Source organism: Hordeum vulgare, chromosome 2H, assembly GCF_904849725.1.
Source record: "Hordeum vulgare subsp. vulgare chromosome 2H, MorexV3_pseudomolecules_assembly, whole genome shotgun sequence".
Classification (NCBI taxonomy): domain Eukaryota; kingdom Viridiplantae; phylum Streptophyta; class Magnoliopsida; order Poales; family Poaceae; genus Hordeum; species Hordeum vulgare.
In genome coordinates, this window is record NC_058519.1 from 169,799,376 (window position 1) to 169,821,131 (window position 21,756).

Genomic DNA, 21,756 nt, shown 5'->3' on the forward strand with positions numbered 1-21,756 from the left:
GCCATGACTTTCTTGATAGAGATATAAATAGAAGGATGATTTATAACCTGTTATTTATTCAGGGTACTCGTGAGACTATTACTTTGCCTGCTCCTTCTTTGTTCAACCTTCATGCAGTCAGGTACATTATTATGCCCACGGACATCTACGCATATTGGGGCTTGGCCCAACCACACGTGCCCGTGCCCGAGCCACCAGTCGAGTACCTGACGCCAGTTTATCAGTGGGAGCCAGAGGAGCTCACACAGCAGTGGCATCCTTAGTCCACTCCGGAGTACCCCGGAGCTGGTTATTTCCCTCCATGGGAGTAGACCAACTTAGGCCAAAAGCCTAAGCTTGGGGGAGTATGCTTTCACTTTGTTCGTCGGTGTTCACACTTTGCCACTATATCATACATGCTAGTTTATTTTATTTTTCTAGTTTTCTTTTCGTGTGTCTCTCTAGTTTGAAGAAAACCAAAAAATATTTTCTTTTTCTTCTTTTGCTTGTTGGGAGCTTTCCCGTGTAAATAGTTTTCTTTTTCTTTGGGTCAAGGTAGAAGACCATGGTTACAATGTTTAGTGGCTCTTGCATGCATACATGTTTAGCTTTCATAGAGCCATATTACTTTGTCTTCTCCTTTGTGTTTGCCTGCAGATTCCAGCTTTAGTCCAATGCACGAGCACTCCTATTATTGTTCACATCGCTCGGTCGTGCAAGTGAAAGGCAATAATGACGATATATGATGAAGTGACTGAGCCTGGAAAAGCTGGTATAAACTCGATCTATTTTGTTTTTGTAAATATGACTAGCTCACTGTTCCTAGTTCAGCTTTGTTATGAGAGAAACATGTTTGCAATGAAAAACTTAGAGATCATAGTTTCTTATGCCATGCTTACTTAGCTAGGAGCTTATAATGGTTTGACTTGGATGCCCACATGAATGTTGAGATGACTATGATGTAGTATGATAAGATGGTATCCTCCTTTGAATGATTCAAGTGGCTTGACTTGGCGCATGTTCACACATGTAGTTGAAACAAAATCAACATAGCCTCTATGATGTTCATGTTCATGGTGATTTATGTCCTACGCATGCTTGCACTCAATGTTAGTTAATCTCAATGAATTTTGATGACTGTTATCGCTCTCTAGTTGGTCGCTTCTGAGTCTTTTGCTAGCCTTCACTTGTACTAAGCGGGAATACTGCTTGTGCATCCACTTCCATAAAACCAAAGTTGTTCCAAATGAGTCCACCATACCTACCTATGTGCGGTATCTACATGCCGTTCCAAGTAAATTTGCATGTGCCATTCTCTAAACCTTCAAGAAATAATCTGTTTTGCATGCCCGAACCACTCATGTAGTGACAGGGGGCTATCAATATCTTCCATGCTAGGCGTATTATCCTCGATATGTGTTTATTCACTATCATTCACGAGAAAGGGGCCGGTAATTGGAATTCCCAGTTCCATACTCAAATCGAAAAGATAATTGCAAACAAAACTCCCCCAGGATTGATGTTGGTATGGACGGTACCCGAGGATTCGGCTAGCCGTGGAGTGTGATTGATTGGTGGTGGGGGAGTCAAAACTTTACTTTTATGTTTGGGAACCGCCTATAGCATGTGTAGCGTGGAAGATGTTGAGAACTCTTAGTCATTGCATTGACAATGAAAGCATGCCACCCAAAATTATTATCTCTGTTTACAAAGCTTGAGCTCTGGCACCTCTGCAAATCAATGCTTCCCTCTGCGAAGGGCCTGTCTATTTATGTTCCTGTTGAGTCATCCTCGTCTCATAAAAGCACCAATTAGAGAGCACCTCTGTCATTTTTATGCTTTGCTTTTAACTGTGTTGAGTATGATTGTGAATGGATCTTCTTTGCCAAGAATTACAATGTTTAGTCAGCCCTTGGTCTTTAAAGGTGCTCTGCATTTATGGTTTGCGGTCTCAGAAAGAGCTAGCGAGATACCATCTGTTCGCACTGCTTCATGCTATTTTGATTGAAGTGTTGACATTTGAGACTTATTATTGTTTGCTTGCTAGTTGATTATGCCATTGATATGAGTTTACCGTGAGACCTAGATGTCATTTGCTTATGTGGGGTTGCTCGTGATCTTGCTGAAACTCTGGATATGAGTTAGACATAGTTGCAACAACAAGATCAAACAGAGTTCGTCAAAGTTTTTCTTTTGTCTCTTTCAGTTTGTCAACTGAATTGCTTGAGGACAAGCAAGGATTTAAGCTTGGGGGAGTTGATACGTCTCCGTCGTATCTACTTTTCCGAACTCTTTTGCCCTTGTTTTGGACTCTAATTTGCATGATTTGAATGGAACTAACCCGGACTACCGCTGTTTTCAGCAGAATTGCCATGGTGTTGTTTTTGTGCAGAAATAAAAGTTCTCGGAATGTCCTGAAAATTTACGGAGAATTTTTCTGGAATAAAAGAAAAATACCTGCACAAAGAACCACCGGAGGGGGCGTGCCAGTGGGCCACAAGCCCCTGGGCCGCGGCCACCCCCTAGGCCGCGCCGTGAGGGCTTGTGGGGCCCATGTGGCAGCACCGCCCCCAAACTCAGCTCTATATCTTCCGTCTCGCCCGGAAAAAAAATCATAGAGAAGGTTTCATCGCGTTTTATGATACGGAGGCGCCGGCACCTCCTGTTCTTCATGTGGAGGGTAGATCTGGAGTCCGTTTGGGGCTCCGGAGAGGGGAAATCGTCGCCATCGTCATCATCAACCTTCCTCCATCGACAATTCCATGATGCTCTTCATCGTTCGTGAGTAATCTCATCGTAGGCTTTCTGGACGGTGATGAGTTGGATGAGATCTATCATGTAATCGAGTTAGTTTTGACGGGGATTGATCCCTAGTATCCACTATGTTCTGAGATTGATGTTGCTACTACTTTGCCATGCTTAATGCTTGTCACTAGGGCCCGAGTGTCATGATTTCAGATCTGAACCTATTATGTTGTCGCCAATATATGTGTGTTTTATATCCTATCTTGCAAGTTGTAGTCACCTACTATGTGTTATGACCCGACAACCCCGGAGTGACAATAGCCGGAACCACTCCCGGGGATGACCATAGTATGAGGAGTTCATGTATTCACCAAGTGTTAATGCGTTGGTCCGGTTGTTTATTAAAAGGAGAACCTTAATATCCCGTAGTTTCCATTAGGACCCCGCTGCCACGGGAGGGATGGACAATAGATGTCATGCAAGTTCTTTTCCCTAAGCACGTATGACTACATACGGACTAGATGCCTACATTAGATTGACGAACGGGAGCTAGTTACATATCTCTCCGTGTTATAGCTGTTACATGATGAATCGCATCCGTAATACTCATCCATCACCGATCCACTGCCTATGAGTCTTTTACTACTGGTCCTTGCTACGTTACTTTGTCTAGGCTTGTCCCTTTCTACAAAAGGGATTGGGCCACTTTGCTGCTACTGCCGTTACTCTGTTGTTGCTGCTGCTGTTGTTCCTTGCTACTTCCCTGTTACTTGTTGCAAGATCCTTTTTCGTCTCCGTTGTCGGGGAAGAATAATTCCCCGTCCACGTGCAACTTACTGGCGCCATTGATACAACAGTTAGGAATAGTCTGCCGTCAACACATCGTTTTTGGCACCGTTGTTATCATACTACTTTGCTACTGATACTTTGCTTGCAGACAGTAATCTTTCAGGTGTGGTTGAATCTGACAAACTCAGCTGCTAATACTTGAGAATATTCTTTAGCTTCCCCTTGAGAGCGAATCAATAAATTTGGGTCGAATACTCTACCCTCGAAAACAGTTGCGATCCCCTACACTTGTGGGTTATCAAACCTCATGGGCCTTAGTGGGATCTTATGTCAGTCCACTAGGGGCTGGTTTGTATCCTCCCACAGCCCATAAGGCCCCTCGGGGCGTGACACCGCTTCCGATGGTCCCCGGTACCCTCCCAACACTCCCAATAGACTACCGATGAGTCCAAAACTTTTCCGGTGACCAAAACAGGACTTCCTGTATATCAATCTTTACCTCCGAACCATTGCGGAGCTCCTCGTGACGTCTGGGATCTCATCCGGGACCCCTAACAACTTTAGGTTACCAACACCTATAACTCAACTGTACTAAAAATGTCACTGAACCTTAAGTATTCAGACCATGCGAGTTCGAGAACTATGTAGACATGACCTGAGACATTCTTCGCTCAAAATCCAATAGCAGGACCTAGATGCCCATATTGGATCCTACATATTCTACGATAATATTATCAGTTGAACCTCTATGTCAAGGATACAGTTAATCCCGTATGATGTTCCCTTTTTTCCTTCGGTATGTTACTTGCCCGAGATTCGATCGTCGGTATCTCCATACCTAGTTCAATCTTGTTACCAGCAAGTCTCTTTACTCGTTCCGTAATACAAGATCCCATGGCTAACTCCTTAGTCACATTGCTTGCATGGCTTATTGTGATGTTGTATTACCGAGTGGGCCCTGAGATACCTCTCCGTCACACGGAGTGAGAAATCTCAGTCTTGATCCATGTCAACCCAACAGACACCTTCGGAGATACCTGTAGATTACCTTTATAGTCACCCAGTTACATTGCGACATTTGATACACACAAGGTATTCCTACGGTGTACGGGAGTTGCATGATCTCATGGTCATAGGGACATATACATTGACATGCGGAAAATAGTAGCAATAAACTGACACGATCACATGCTACGTTTATAGTTTGGGTCTTGTCCATCACATCATTCTCTTAATGATGTGATCCTGTTATCAAGTGACAACACTTGTCTATGGCCAAGAAACCTTGACCATCTTTGATCAACGAGCTAGTCAACTAGAGGCTCACTAGGGACAATGTGTTGTCTATGTATCCACACATGTATTTGAGTTTCCAATCAATACAATTCTAGCATGGATAATAAATGAATATCATGAACAAGGAAAGATAAAAATTATCAATTTATTATTGCCTCTAGGGCATGTTTCCAACATAATGTTGCGACATTTGATACACACAAGGCATTCCTCTGCTGTCAGTGACTTACATGATCTCATGGTCATAGGAATGTACACTTGACATGCAGAAAACAATAGCAACAAAATGACACGATCACATGCTACATTTATAGTTTGGGTCTTGTTCGTCACATCATTCTCCTAATGATGTGATCCCACTATCAAGTGACAACACTTGCCTATGGCTAGGAAACCTTAACCATCCTTGATCAATGAGCTAGTCAACTAGAGGCTTACTAGGGACATTGTTTTGTCTATACATCCACATATGCATTTATGTTTCCATTCAATACAATTATAGCATGGACAATAAATGATTATCTTGAATCAGGAAATATAATAATAACTATTTTATTATTGCCTCTAGGGCAATATTTCCAACATTAACCACCAACACCGGATCGGGAGAATTCTTCATCCCCTCAAGCAGCTCTTTAAGCATGGTTTTAACTTCGACCGTCATGGACGTCTTGAGTGAAGCCATAGCTTCATTCAAGTCATCCCGTTTGACCGAGCTCATCACCACGACCTCGGGTGGTCCACTCGTACCACCTCCGTCGTCAACCATACTCTTTAGGTGATTAAACCCTTAATAAAGAGACGTAGATCTGATACCAATTGAAAGGATCGATATGGTTGACTAGAGGGGAGGTGAATAGGAAACTACCAATTTTTAGCTTTTCTTATCAAATTAGGGTTAGCAACAAAAGTTTCTCTAGATGAACAACTAGGTGAGCAACCTATATGATGCTAACAACCACAACAACAAGAGCAAGCAAAGAATACACCACAGCAAAAGTAAATACAAAATAAAGGTAAGAGATAACCGCAAGTGGAACCGGTGGAGACGAGGATGTGTTACCGAAGTTCCTTCCCTTTGACAGGAAGTACGTCTCCGTTGGAGCGGTGTGGACACACAATGCTCCCCAAGAAGCAACTAGGGCCACCTTATTCTCCTCACGCCCTCACACAATGCGAGATGTCGTGATTCCACTATTGGTCCCTTTGAAGGCGGCGACCGGACCTTTACAAACAAGGCTGGGTCTATCTCCACAAAATGTTCGGAGGCTCCTAACAAGACCACGGAGCTTCACCGCAATGGATATTGCCCCGAGGTGATCGCAACCGTCTAGGGTCCTCAAACACCCAGGAGTAACAAGATCCGCAAGGGGTTAGTGGGGGGAATCAAATATCTCTTGCTAGAAGTGTAGATCAGGGCCTTCTCAACCAATCCCTAAAAAATCAACAAGTTTGATTGGCTAGGGAGAGAGATCGGGCAAGAATGAGCTTTTGAGCAACAATGGAGCTTGGGGAGGTAAGAGGTGCTTGTTCTAGGGAAAAAGACACCCTTATATAGTGGGGGGGACAAATCCAACTGTTACCCCCCACTCATAGCCTTTCGCCGAGCGGTACTACCGTTGCTAGGAGCGGTACTACCGCTTGACAAGCTCACCTACCACGGTAGTAAAAAAATACTACCGTGCCTAGCACTGTTGGGAAAAAGATGCGCAAAAAAGTCCGAGGGAGCGATAGTAAAAAAATTAATACCCCACCTGGAGCGGTACTACCGCCCCTAGAGCGGTACTACCGCCCTGAGCGCGGTAGTAAAAAATTACTACCGCGCCGAGAGCGGTATTACCGCTAGACCTTTTTGCAAAGAGTTGAAATGGGAAGGTTGGAGCTCCATTGGCAATGGGAAGGTGGTGCAAATGAATGTGTATGTGTTGATTCCACCCAAAACCTTTCCGATGCGGACCCCCTCTTAATAGTATGACTTTCCTACGACACAAATCCATCGCAAAGAATCATAGAAGACCACTGTTCTTGAAATACACCGAGGGGCACCGAATCGTCTTGTGCCTAATCATATATTATCTGAAATGCTCAATGCACACGATTAGTCCGCAGAGGTACTGTCATCAATGACCAAAACCACTTAGGGAGAAATATGCCCTAACATCCGTGTCTAGTTTATTTGGCTCTTTCGGATACTCTGCTCCAAACACCTTGAGCGCAACACAGGCAAATTTGACAGTAGTTTTCCGGCATGTGCTCTCCCCCATCCAGACCATCTCACCAACGCATCTGCCGCGGTACCATGTGCAAGCATCCTCATAGCAGCCGTGCACTTCTGCTTGGGAGAGAAAGAGAGTTGACCTCAATAATACCTTGTGAGCTTGGAGAAGTCATCATGTGCCTCCATTCCCTCCAGAATGCGCAAAAACAATGGTTTCGCATGCGAAAACGATGACGAAAAAATGTATCATCCAGGAAAGTTGGGTCCAGATCAAGGTAATCCTTTTGTAGTAGCTTTGCTCCGGATACCCTATCCCGATTAATGACTCTTCTGCCTTTGATTGAGCCCTCGAAATTGAGAATGTGCTCTACTTTCCGGTCCATTTATCTTGCATGCTCGTGAGCATTATCATGTCAACTTATTCGTCCGAATCCGGCGAATCAAAGGACTCATCTTGAATTAGTAGATCAAACTCCGTCGGTCCATAGTAGTCGTCTGATGAAGCATCAAGATACATTGTTTCCTCTTCAATTTGACCAACAAATCCGGTCAAACATTTTGTCGAAGACATTCGGCACAAGCGCAACCAGAGAGTTGCCGAACGTACCACGATGTCTTCCGGGCCGGCAATCACGTCCTCTATGGAGAGGTCGGGAGAGATGATCCTTCTGGCCGAGGGACCGGGGTGGCAGAGGCTACTAGGCGATGGAGCATGCGCGACGGCGGAGGTGTGAGACGGACGACGCACGGAGGAAGAAGAGAGGAAAACGGGAAATGGATCCGACAGTTATGTGAGGGTGGATTTGGTGTAATTTATGATAGGATCGGGATGTTGGGTCTGACGTGACGGGCGTGCCCGGACTCCCCCATATCCACCCCTGTCATGCCCAAGATGCGACCCTATCCTCAATTTGGCACGAGGGCCTCGTCAGGGATAGAAGCGCATCTCATCGTGTCGCAAGAATGGATATCGTTACAAGTACATGTACTGAAAGGAAGAGATATATATAAAAGAATTGGCTTACACTCGCCGCAAGCTACATCAGAGTCACATCAGTACATTACATAATCATCAAGAGTAAGAGCAGGGTCCGACTACAGACGAAAACAAACGAGAAAAGAAGAACGACGTCCATCCTTGCTATCCCAGGCTGCCGGCCTGGAACCCATCCTAGATCGATGAAGAAGAAGAAGAAGAAGAAGCAACTCCAAATGAACAATCAACGTGCTCGCGTCAAGTAACCTTTACCTGTACCTGCAACTGGTGTTGTAGTAATCTGTGAGCCACAAGGGACTCAGCAATCTCATTTCCAAAGGTATCAAGACTAGCAAAGCTTAATGGGTGAGGTATGGTTAAGTGGTGAGGTTGCAGTAGCGGCTAAGCATATATTTGGTGGCTAACTGACGAGTACAAGAAATAAGAGAGGGAAGATCTACGCATAACGGACGTGAACTACTGATGATCAAATGAATGATCCTGAACACCTACCTACGTCACACATAACCCCACCGTGTCCTCGATCGGAGTAAGAACTCACGAAAGAGACAGTCACGGTTACGCACACAGTTGGCATATTTTAATTAAGTTAACTTCAAGTTATCTAGAACCAGTGTTAAACAAAGTTTCCACGTTGCCACATAACCGCGGGCACAGCTTTCCGAAAGATTTAACCCTGCAGGGGTGCTCCAACTAGTCCATCACAAATTGCCACAAGCCGCATAGAAATCCTCAATCACGAAGCTCGCGATCTCATCGGATTCCCTATTGGAAAACTTCAACTCTGAGATTACCCAAAGCATCACCGGAATCCCGATGCACAAGACATTCCGTCAAAGGTAAAACTAATCCAGCAAGGCCACCCGACGTGTCGACGAACTCGATAGGAGTCGTGTACCTCGTTCTCAGGACACGGCGGATGGAAAACCCTACAGGTACCAAACCTCGAGTTGCCCCGTGGTGGCCCCACGGTCTGTCCATTTTGGACCAACACTCATGAGGAGCACTGGCCCGGGGGTTGATTAAATTATCCTCGGGTTAATTACTCCCAATGCAGTTCATTAGTTATTAGGCAAATGTAGTACCAAAGTTGGGCCCTGCCAGACCAGCTTTAACCTAAAAAGAATTATCAAGGGGGTCCCCATAACAATCCCGATCGTGTTAGGAGTGCTCATTTATGGAACATAACAACGGTAGCCGGAAACTAAGGGGGCAAAGGTGGAACAAAACACCAGGCTAGAAAGGCCGAGCCTTCCACCTTTTACCAAGTATATAGGTGCATTAAATTAAATAGCATTTAAGTATGGCTATATGACAAGGAACCCATGTTATCACATGGAAGCAACTACTCCTGCAACTAGCAACGCTACAACATGGTTAAGCAAGCAGTAACATAGCCAATCAGTGGTTTGCTAGGTCGAACAGGTTGAAGGTTATCATGGCATTGTTGAGAGGCTGATATTTAACAAGTGATAGGCAACGAGAGATAAACGATAGAAGCGATAAACTAGCATGGCAATGATAGTAATGGTATCTGGGGAAATGGTCATCTTGCCTGAGATCCCGCTTGGAAGAAGAACAACTCCGAGAAGTCGGCGAACCAACGTAGTCGAACGGTTCCTCACAATCCGACACGCTTGCGGAACTCTATCGAGACGGGCAAACCGGAAACAACATCAACACAAATATTCACCACACGATGCACAACATGATGCATACCCTAATATGATGCATGATCAGTTCATCGATGCAAGGGATGGCATGGCAATTCACCTCACGCAAACACTACACATTAAGTGAAGCTCGATATGCAACGGGTTGCATATCGACGAAACTCCACGATTAATTATTTAATTCACTCCCGATTATTTACACGACAATATTAAATTGTTGTTAACATGGCAAGGGATGAAGCGTTGATCCTACGTGTCATCCTAGTCGGGTACACGCGAAACAAAGATCAGAGCTACGGCACACGAGACATGCAACACAAGATATAAATGCCATGAATGCATCATGCATGCAAGTTCAACCATGGAAAGAAGGGAAAGAAGCAGGTGTCGCCACGACGAGCGAAAGGGAACCATGGCGGCAAAATGGAAACGATGCCACGACAACGTTCCTATCCCGATAACTCGTCGAGATATCGTGCCAACGTATAGGGAGCGTGTGCGGGAACGTTAAATAAAGATGGGGTGATCCCGGTTACCGGGTTCCCATGTGTCGAGGCGCGACGGAAAGAAGACAACGTGCAACGGGCTAATATACGGCGCAAACATACATTCATGTCATACATCACAACATTACGGTACACGACACTTCCCATCGGTATACCTTCGAGGCGTGCATATCGGAGCGGATCGGTTCGGTGAAGGGGAACAACGGTCGTCATGGTCGTAGTGGTACGCCGGTCTCGTCGACGGTAGTCGTACACGGTTCTTCTCGTCGGCACAGGTTCTTCGGCGTCGGTAGTTGATCACGTTCCGGGGGTCGTCGAGGACGTCGTGGAACACGGCGATCTTGTCGACGACCCACGACGGCGGGGATGGTGCACGCGGCGACAGCAAGCGACGACACAAGCAAGCGACGGTGGGATAGCAACATTAGCAACAGCTAGCAAGCAACAGCAAAATCTACCTAGCAGCAACTAGCATCAGCAAGCATCTAACTACAGCGGCGGCAGCATCTACTAGCAAGCAAGCAATAGCAACATCTATAGCAACAAGCACTAGGCAGCAGGGCATCTCCTAGCAGCAAAGCACACGCACGCAACGGCTACCAGCAGCAGCTAACGGCAGCAAAACGCAACAGCAACAGCTAGCAACTACAGCGGCAACGGCACATCTGGCAGCAGGGCAACCCGACGCGGGCAGGCAAGCCGGCGGCGGACGGGCACGACGGACGACCTCGGCCGAGGAAGCCAAGGCGGCAGCAGAAAATGGCATGAGAAGGTCGGGCTCTGGAGCACCTCGTGCAGGGGAATGAGGCGAGGCCGAGGGCGAGGGCGCTGCTCGGGTGGCGACCACGACGAGCAGAGAGGCCAGGGGGAGCGCCATGGCGGGGCAGCACGGTGCAGGGAGGGGCGAGGTCGGCGCGCGAACAAGTGCGACGGGGCGGCGCGAGCACGGTGCCTGGAGGGAAGGCGAGGCCGAGGGAGGCGAGGGGGCCTGGAGGGGAGGAGCACGGCGATGTCGGCGCGGCAAGGGGAGGCCGGCGAGCGGCGGCGAGGGGAGGCCTGCGAGCAGGGGGCTCGGCGCTGGCAGGAAGAGGGGAACGGGAGGAAAAGGAGAACGAGCAGAGAGGGAGGCGACGGCGCTCGGGGGGAATGAGGGAGAGGCGCAGCGGTTCGCTAGGGCAGGGGCCTGCTGGGCCTTGCCCAAGTGGGCCTCTCCCTCTTTTGATTTTTTTTTAACTTTTAAAACAGAAATCCTTTTTTTAATAAAGAAAGGCTTTTAATCAAAGAGATAAAAAAATAAAAAAATGCCTTTGCTCCTTTAAAAAAAATACACCCCAACTTTAAAAATAGTTTGGGCATGTTTAAACGAAATAAAAAAATGAAACCTTTTTTTCTTAAGAATTAAATTAAAACCCTTTTACAAAAGAATAAAATTTAAACCACTTTTGACAGGAGAACAAAATAAAACCTCTTTTATTTAAAGAATAAAATAAAGCTCTTTAAAGAGGAAAAGAAAATGAGACTGTTTTAAAATAAAACCAAAGGAGAAAAATAAAGAGAATCCAAGGGTTGCCCCCGCATTTAATAAAAGGGTTTTAAAAGAAGACGAATCTTTATTTTTAAAATAAGGGTTAAAACTAAAGTCTTTAGCCAAACCACAAAAAGGAAATAAGAGGGGAGAGAGGGGGAACTACTATCGCTCTACGACTCGGTGATCACTCGAAGCACAACTCTCAAAACACCACACGCGACAGACGATGCAAGATGCCATGCATGATGCGACGATGCAAAATAAATGATGATGCAACAAATAAAACTAATCACACGACGGAATCGGAAATAAAGGGGAATCTTCTGGGACGTCGGCATCGGGCTGTCACAACCCCATATTTGGGATGGATATGAGGGGTGTCGGTCAGCTCGGGCGTTTGACGCCCGTTTAAGGGGTCCGGCTGGATTGATTTTTTGTGACCGGTCAGTGACCCGGTAGCCAGCCCGGGCATTTGAGAATGATTTGAGGGGTCTGGCTATTGATGCTCTAAGGTGCAAGATTTGGACCTCTTTGTTCATGAGATTGCAGTGCTATTGTTAGTTAATAAAAACATGACAATGTTGGCAGTGTGTAGGGTTAACGGATAAACATATATAATCAGTATGGTGACTGCATATCATGTCTAGACTGGATACTGATGTTTTGTTGATTCTTATGCTAGGTTTCAATCTGCTCAGCTGAGATAATATAATGGCCGCACTTGAGCCTGGGATATGGCCTCATGGCTATGAACCAAGGGTGAGCTTAGTTTGATCAAACTTGCTTAGCTCAACGTGTGACAGCCATGATGGTAATCAAAATATACCATTGGTACTAAAGCAAAATCAGGGCTGAGATATATAGTACTAAAGCAAAATATACCATTAGTACTACTAAACATTCGTATCCATTATATATTAATTTCAAAAAATGTTCAATGTTCTCGTAAAGTCAATGTTTGCCACCGACAATGAACTAGCAATTCCGGTATAGTATAAGCAACATTAATCAACCGAGCATCGACCATAAAGTAGCAATTCCGGTATAGTTAGAGGGTGCTTGGATACGTTTTAGTCCCATGACTAAAAGTAGTGAGATTAAAACTTGCTAGCCTCACCCATGCTTGGATTCAAATACTAAAGAGACTAAAATCAAGTTAATGAGTATTTATTATCCCGCAAACCCTCCAATCCAGAACTCGTCTAAGGAGTTAAATGAGGAGAGAGAAGACTAATGCACATTTTAGTAGGGATATCCCTGACTAAAAGATTTTAGCCTCAAGACTAGTTTTAGCCTCTCTTTAGTCAGGGGTGCTTGGAACTTTAGCCTCTTAAAGAGACTAGTTTTAGTCATACTAGCTTTAGTTTCTTGGATCCAAGCATTAATCAACTGAGCATCGACCACAGAGTAGCAATTCCGGTACAGTTAAGCAGCATCATAAGGAACTGAGCATGAACCGTAGAGTAGCAATTCTAGTATAACTAAGAAGCGCAATAGGGAATTCAACATCACTTTTGGCTACCCATATTACTACACTGATGTTCGGCGCGGTGCGTGTTTTGTTGACGGCGCCGCCGTTTTACCCTCACGATCTTTCGACCACAGACGTCGCGGGACACGTAGTCTCCAATGACCCTGAACGACCCGGCACCATCAATTCTGCCTTGTATGCGTCCATCCCCATATGGGAGATGGTAGGCCTGCATTCTCGGTGGGTCATACTTTCTGCCGTCATCCATGAACGACTAGATGGTGTCGGCCCTGAGGTAAGCGAACCGCCCCGCATTCACCAACAGCGCGAGCCCTACTGCCCTACTCTTTGCCCTAGCTTACACATTCCGATGAACAAGGCGTGGCCGCCACCGAGTCCCAGTCCCTGCATAGGCAGGGTGATTCCCGCCTCCGGATCCACCTGGTGCACCTCATAGCTTCCCTGAAAACCGCGGAAAGCGTTGTTGTTATTGTCACGCCGGGCCGTGTGTACCAGAATGAGCTCCCCGTCGTTGTCGACTAGTTTCAGATCAATAGCTCTTGTGCGACGTTTTTGATACGAACTGACTGCAAATCGGCATCAAATCGGCATCGTTCGCAAGAATGGTTCTGTCGCGACACCTTTGTACGCACAAATAGCCCAAACGCAACATGGACCTTAAGCACAATATCTATCAGGATTAGGTGGAGTCGGGCGGGACCCACAACTTATCCATGTCGGCATGGGACCGAAATGACGGCGACTACTGCCAAACAGTTTTCCCCTGCGAGCGCATCCTCCTATTCTTCTTCTCCGGCGATGAAGCAAGGCAACGCCGGCGAGCTCCGATTCAGAAAAGCAAATTTACAAGCATTTAAAAGAAAATCGATCAAATTCAAACAACATAGATCCCCTTTCCCAGCAAACAAAGAGCAACATAGGTAGGGTTCGATTACAAGGGCTCGTCGGAGCAATATTCCAGAAACATACAGGTTCGACCTTCGATTACACGGGCTCCTATGCTCCTACCTCACCCCTACTAGATCTCCAAAAGTGGGCTCACCTGAGCCCCAGGGGTGCAGCCCCGACGAGGAGGCGGCGCCGGTCAGTCGAAGTCACAGTCGAAGGCGCCCCATCCCCTGTCGGTGCGTGATTCATCGATGGCTTGGCGGAGGCGGATCTCGTCGATCTCCTCTTCCCTCTGCCGGCGCACGGCGACCTGCTGGCCTCTTCCTTTGTGCGCTTCATAACCTCGGTGATGACGCCGTCGAGGTCATCATCATCGACGTAGTCTTCCAGCAGAAAGCCCAGCTCGACCCGCTCCTCCCCCTCCCTGTTCGGAGGCGGCAGCGGTGCGGGTGCAATGGCGGAGCTCCCCGCGCCACCCGCGGCAGAGGAGCGCGCCGCTACCACCATATGGCGGTCGTACTCCTCCACCTCACGCCGAGCGAATGCACGCGGTGGGTCGATCCCCCAGTTGGTGTACCTGCATGCGTCGCGCTTCCGAGCAGCGTCGGAAGCAACCCGCGCTGCCCGTTCGCGGTCAGAGTCAGGCGCCAGCCGCTTCACCCCATTCCGGTTTCCGCCGTCGGAATGGCCGCCCGCGAGCTAGAAGAGCCTGCCCTCATGATCGTCGCACGGTGGCGCTTGATCTGCGGCGGCGGGGCTGGATTGCATGGTTTTGGTGGGGGTCGCCGGCGGCGAGGGGCGAGAGGGGGCGAGAGCAGCGCAGATTTGAAAATAGCTAGATACGACACATTTCACTGTATAAGTAGCTCGGGTGCGACACTGATGTGACGCCCGCTGACTTCCCTGGCCCCTGGGTTAGATTGACCAGTCAGCCCCCTGCTCTGTTTTTGAACATTTCGAACGTTGCCCTCTTTTCAGTTGAGCCATCATCTTTCTGCACGTTGCTGAATAGGCATGCCATCCTTTGAGATCTTATTCTTGCGTTTGCACCTCATTGAACTTCTCTTGTTCATGTTTGAAACTTGTTTAAATGTTTGTCAAACTTAGGTTTGACCAAGTTTGAAATGAGCATAAAAATAAAATAAAAATTAAAAATATTGGAAAACCAGTGCACATGTTCTTACTTTGTCATATACTAACAACTCAAATTGATTTGGCTGTTTTAGACATGGTGGACAAAACAACTTGTTTACAAATGGGGTATTTACCCCCTTTGGAGCTAATTTGAAACTCATGTGTGAAGACAAGTGGTTTTGGATTTTGAACTTCAAACTTTCAAAAACCTCACAAAAACTTCATTTTGGAGTGAATAAGAAGGATCCACGCTTGGTTTGCCATTTTCATGTTTGAAACTTGTTTAAATTTTGTCAAACTTAGGTTTGACCAAGTTTGAAATGAGCATAAAAAATTAATTTTTAAAAAATATATTGGAAAACCAGTACACATGTTCTTACTTTGTCATATACTAACAACTCAAATTGATTTGGCTGTTTTAGACATCGTGGACAAAAAAACTTGTTTAGAAATGGGGTATTTACCCCCTTTGGGGCTAATTTGAAACTCGTGTGTGAAGACAAGTGGTTTTGGGTGTTGAACTTCAAACTTTTAAAAACGTCACAAAAGCTTCATTTCGAAATGACTAAGAAGGATCCAGGCTTGGTTTGTCATTTTCATGTTTGAAACTTGTTTAAATGTTTGTCAAACTTAGGTTTGACCAAGTTTGAAATGAGCATAAAATTTCCTAAAAAAATTAAAATATTGGAAAAACAGTACTCATGTTCTTACTTTGTCATATACTAACAACTCAAATTGATTGGCACCAGTTTTCTATTTTTTTGATTTTTCTGAATTACTTATGCTCAACCCTAACCTTTGAAAACCCTACAACCTCGTTCGTGATAGCCAAGTTTGTGAAGGTTTTTTCATGAAAAACTCCATAGTCCAGATTTCTTATTTTTCCTATGGAGTTAGTCACATAGAATGATGATTGCCATAGTTTCCTATTTTTTCGATTTTTTTTTGAATTACTTATGCTCAACCCTAACGTTTGAAAACCCTACAACCTCGTTCGTGATAGCCAAGTTTGTGAAGGGTTTTTCATGAAAAACTCCATAGTCCATATTTCTTATTTTCCTATGGAGTTAGTCACATAGAATGATGATTGCCACAAGTTTCCTATTTTTTGATTTTTTTGAATTACTTATGCTCAACCCTAACGTTTGAAAATCTCTCAAAACCCCATCAAAACCCCCTCAAAACCCCCATCAATATCCCGCACCCGTCCGGACCATTGGATCACCGTGAATGGACGGTCTGAATCAGGAAGTAGGGCTACGTGAGCGATCCGCGGGCTGCGCTTTCATTGGTCGGCCCAGCTCCACCAACACGTTACGCTCCTCCATATTGATTAACTGAAGAATTGCTGCACTATGTTAACTGAAGAATTGCTGCACTACCAGAGAGTGCAGTGTTGTCGTGGCCAAGGTTGCGGACGAGGGGGAGGGCTCAAGGACGTCAATTCCATGCGACAAGAGTGAGGGGACGCAGGGGGGAGACTACTTTGAAGTCTGGGCTGAACAAACTGTTGGAGCATATATTGAGCATATATCTCCATATGTGGTTTTGGTACTTGATGACAATTCCTATGGACTAATGGTTGCCTTAAGTTACATTTATAGGATTTGTCCATAGGCACTTCTTGAAGTCCATCTGTTGGGTTCAAGGAGTTTATATGATGACCAAGATGGTATTCAAGGTATTATCCAAAGAATGGTCATAGAGACACATGGTTGATCAAGATCTCAGACAAAGAGTAAATCAAGATGATCAACACACAAAGCGTACAAGATGTGCCGAGAGGGATCAAGTGATCCCATGGTATGGATTTGTCCATAGGCACTTCTTGAAGTCCATCTGTTGGGTTCAAGGAGTTTATATGATGACCAAGATGGTATTCAAGGTATTATCCAAAGAATGGTCATAGAGACACATGGTTGATCAAGATCTCAGACAAAGAGTAAATCAAGATGATCAACACACAAAGCGTACAAGATGTGCCGAGAGGGATCAAGTGATCCCATGGTATGGATTTGTCCATAGGCACTTCTTGAAGTCCATCTGTTGGGTTCAAGGAGTTTATATGATGACCAAGATGGTATTCAAGGTATTATCCAAAGAATGGTCATAGAGACACATGGTTGATCAAGATCTCAGACAAAGAGTAAATCAAGATGATCAACACACAAAGCGTACAAGATGTGCCGAGAGGGATCAAGTGATCCCATGGTATGGCAAGCATTGTCCATTACGTGTTTGTGTACTAACCCATGGTCTTCGTGAGAGTTCTATGTGGGGGTTAGGTGTGTTTCCATGGGCTTGCGTCAAAGGGAAGATCTCATACAACCCATGGAGTATGACGTCAAGTTGTGATCATCATCAATGGTTGATCAAGATCTCAGACAAAGAGTAAATCAAGATGATCAACACACAAAGCGTACAAGATGTACCGAGAGGGATCAAGTGATCCCATGGTATGGTAAGCATTGTCCATTACGTGTTTGTGTACTAACCCATGGTCTTCGTGAGAGTTCTATGTGGGGGTTAGGTGTGTTTCCATGGGCTTGCGTCAAAAGGAAGATCTCATACAACCCATGGAGTATGACGTCAAGTTGTGATCGTCATCAAGATTGCGATGTGCAAGTTCAAGTGGATCAGCACGAAGATAGCATGCTTGAAGCTTGCCGTCCATTGTGGTGGCAATGGACTTGTGAAGATATGCTGAAGAGTGGCTCACCCATAGTGAGTATGGGGGAGCAATCAACTAGTCTTCATCAAGCCAACACAATCAAGAAAGGTGGTCCATCTTGAGGAAGCCAAGATCATCATCATCTAGCTCAAGAGGACGAGGTGCAAGGTATAGGTTTGCCCTTGATAGGTTTTCTGGTTAGGATAGATTGCTGTTCTATCAAGGGGGGCTCTCAAGTGAATAGCTTGATCGTATCGTTCATTGAGAGCTCAAACCATTTGCATCCTTGCATCATACTTCTTGGTTCTTGTTTGGTGTTTCTCTTTGTGAGTTTTAGAGCTTATGGTCATCTTCGTGACAAGCTCGAGTTCATCGAAAACGGAGTCCATATGCATCTACTATGATGTTTTCGATGTTGGAGTTTTTGCCGGTTCTTCATTCATAGAGATCTCACATTTCTATATCATTGGCATTTTTCATATCGCTGTTTGGATAGCCCTTGTCGTCCTGAATTCAACAAGCTTGGGTTTGCTCGATTCGGAGCTCGTATGCGAAAGTTATGGCTGTTTCAGTGGCGAGCGGTAGTACCGCTGGACCTAGCGGTAGTACCGCTAGAGTTGGCGGTAGTACCGCTGGCCCAAGCGGTAGTACCGCTGGCTCGCAGTAGTACCGCCCCTGGTCAGCGGTAGTACCGCCTACCTGGCGGTTGTTCGTGGACGGACCTTTTTGCGAAGACTTTCTTGGCGGTGGTAGTGCCTTTGCACTACCAGGGGCCGAGCGGTAGTACCATTGGGGCCAGCGGTAGTACCGCTGGAGTGCCAGCGGTAGTACCGCTAGCTGGCGGTAGTACCGCTGCAGCCAGCGGTAGTACCGCTAGCTAGCGGTAGTACCGCTGGAGTGACAACGGTAGTACCGCTGGAGTGCCAGCGGTAGTACCGCTGCAGCCAGCGGTAGTACCGCTGGAGCTCGGGCAGAGAGTGGGGGTAACGGTCTGATTCTTCCCCCCACTATATAAAGGGGGTCTTCTTCCCCCTTGGCCTTATCCATCTGTTGAGCTCTTGTTCTATCTTCATTGTTGACATTCTTAGAGCTTGATTACTCTCTATCCCTCCAATGATTCTTGCTTGTTCTTGAGGGAAAAGAGAGAGGAGATCTAGATCCACATCTCCACCAATCACTTTCTCCTCTATGTGAGGGGAACCCCTTGGATCTTGATCTTGGAGTTCTTTGTGAGCTCCTTGTTCTTCCTCTCATATTTCTCCATAGCTTTTGTTGTTGTGGAGGGATTTGAGTGTGAGGGACTTGACCACTTTGTGTGTTCTTGCCATTGCATTAGTTGCATCGGTTTGAGTTCTCCACGGTGATACGTGGAAGTGAGAAGCTGAGAAGCTTACTACCTTTGGTACTTAGTACCCTTGATATTGTTCTTCGTGGATGCTTTGGCGTCCTAGAAGCTTGGTGGTGTCTCGGAGCTCAATCAGTGTGGTGTGAAGCTCCGGGAAGCGTCGGGGTCTCCAATTAGGTTGTGGAGATTGCCCCGAGCAATTTGTACGGGTACCGGTAACCGCCCCCAAGGGTTGCCACGTGTACGGGTTCGGTGACCGCCCCCAAGGGTTGCCATTTGTACGGGTTCGGTGACCGCCCTCAAGGGTCTCTTAGTGGAATCACGGCATCTTGCATTGTGCGAGGGCGTGAGGAGATTACGGTGGCCTTAGTGGCATCTTGGGGGGCATTGTGCCTCCACACCGCTCTAACGGAGATTAGCATCCGCAAGGGTGTGAACTTCGGGATACATCATCGTCTCCCCGTGCCTCGGTTATCTCTTACCCGAACCCTTTACTCATGCAATTTACTTTGTGATAGACATATTGTTTATGGTAATATATCTTGCTATCACTTAGTTGTTTGTCTTGCTTAGCATAAGTTGTTGGTGCACATAGGTGAGCCTAGTTGTTAGTAGGTTTTGTGCTTGACATATTAAACGTTAGTTTTATTCCGCATTTGTTCAAGCCTAAACCTTAACTATTTTAAAGCGCTATTCACCCCCCCTCTAGGCGACACCCACGTCCTTTTCACAAACTACTTCTCCTGCTAGCAAAACAGAGAAATACCCAATGCATGTAGTTGAAGAATTGTTGGATGAGTTATCTTGTTCTGTTTGGTTTACTAAGCTGGATCAGATCTGAGAGCTGGATGAGTTATCTTGTGCTGTTTGGTTTTAATAAGATTACATGAAGCAGATCAGATCTGAGAGCTGGTTACCATCAGATAAAATCAAAGTCTTTTTTTAAAGAAAGCAGACATCATTCGATTTACATCTCACATAAACTACCAGCAGCTAAAAAAGCTAGAAACCCTCAAAGTAGGCATAACAACAAGGAAAGGTCCTGGGATTGGGCTTATTTTCTAAAGAAAAAATGGTGTGCATAAATTCAGCAGGCATTGGTGTCATGTATCTGTTTTAGTAAGATCTGCAATGAGAGTGAAGCAGCCGGAAAATCAAAATAGTAATTGGCACTACTAGCACCACTCGCTGTATGACCCATAATAGTTGTGAGTTGGTGCAAGTTTTTTCTTCATTTTTCCATCTTTCTCGTCGTCTTTGACTGGGACGATGCTTCTCCTCATCGTACCTAGTCCGATGGCCCGTCGTCGCCGACCATGAGGAAAGGTGCACCATGCGGTGACCCAACGCTCTGATTGGCAAATTATTGCGGTGTTGCGTATACAAATATATTTTACAACCATTGAAGTGCATCACCGGAGTTCAAAGGCATGAGGAGTAAGGACTTACAAAAGTGGCTTTGAAAGGTATAGTCATGCCCTTCATCTTGTTGGTGTCACAATCCTTGAAGATTTCCATCGCATTAGGTTTAGATTATTTTTGGTCCTCACAGACCAAATGATGTACTCGTTCGCCTAACCAGCAATCTGGATCAAATCGACCAAAAATAGAGGGAAACAGAGGCGATGTGGTGATATCTAACTCAACACGGAGCAGAACAGGACGGGTACCCGAACAGGACAGGGGTCCCAACCTTCATTCCCGCTATTCGAGGCTCTAGTGCTCAGTCATAAACCTATTGCCCGCTCCGCTTTCCCATTCCTATTGCTTTCGGTATCTGAATCTTCCTGAATTCAAGTAGAGAATACCAGGGCTTTCTTCTTCTTTGATTTTCCTTGGGGCAGAGGATAAAAAAATGGATTTCCGACATAGCACCTGCGGCATTAGGATTCTAAGATTTAGGAGGGGAAGGCTGAGGAGAGGGATCACATGCATTGAAGCAATCTCAAGATTCAGAAATGATCAAAATAATGGTACGGGAGAAGAAAGAGAGGATAGTCACGAAAATAGGGTAAACGCAAAGAGACGATGAAAAGCAATTAGAGAGGAGACAGCCGCCGACATCGCCCAGAACGAAAGCGCCGCCGCTGCTGTCACCCAGAACAAAAGCTCTGCCGCCGTCGCTGGCTCACCACCGGGAACAAAGAGGAGGGAGCAACACAGGTTCAGACAGGGATACGCATTCGGACAGGCACGGGGACACGTTTGACCTGATGCACTGACAAGTGGGGCCCGTAACTAGATGCACTGTCAAGAAGGGCCCGCACTTACGTGGATAAGTTGTGGGTCCAGCGCCTAACAGCTAATGAGGGCATCAGTTCAGATTAAGGGCCGTGTCGTGTGTGGGATATTTCCTCGTTCAGAAATGTCGCACCGAGGCAATTCAGACGAAAGACGTCGCACTTCCTCCAATTCACCTCAAAAACGTCGCACAGGAGCTATTCTCACACTAGTTTCACCCTAGGATCATAACGCTTGAAATCCCAGTTGCTTAG